Source organism: Phaethon lepturus, unplaced genomic scaffold (genome assembly GCF_000687285.1).
Source record: "Phaethon lepturus isolate BGI_N335 unplaced genomic scaffold, ASM68728v1 scaffold20442, whole genome shotgun sequence".
Classification (NCBI taxonomy): domain Eukaryota; kingdom Metazoa; phylum Chordata; class Aves; order Phaethontiformes; family Phaethontidae; genus Phaethon; species Phaethon lepturus.
Genome location: NW_010521473.1, coordinates 31,771 through 32,109, shown reverse-complemented (window position 1 = coordinate 32,109; position 339 = coordinate 31,771).

Below are 339 nucleotides of genomic sequence, written 5' to 3'. Positions count from 1 at the left end.
AACTCAAGACTAGACAGGGAAAAAAAGTAAAACTTGAACCTCAGCTCGGGGTCAGAGACCTGCAAAAGGCACTCGCCAAGCCTCGAGCCCATGGCCTCGCTGCTGGGCTGCCCCAGGCCCACCGAGCGCATCCCTACCGGCAGGGATCCCCTGTAAGCACAGGCAGGATCTTACCTCCTTGTGTCCACAGCACGGGCTGAAGAAACGAAGCTGTGAGCTTCCCCCACATCCCCGCGTGAAAAGGCAACAAGTTCTCCACAGCCTTCCCCCCGCCAGCGGAGAGCCGCCCGTCCCACAGAGACACAGAAATAAAAACAAAACGCTTAAGCGAAGCCTGCT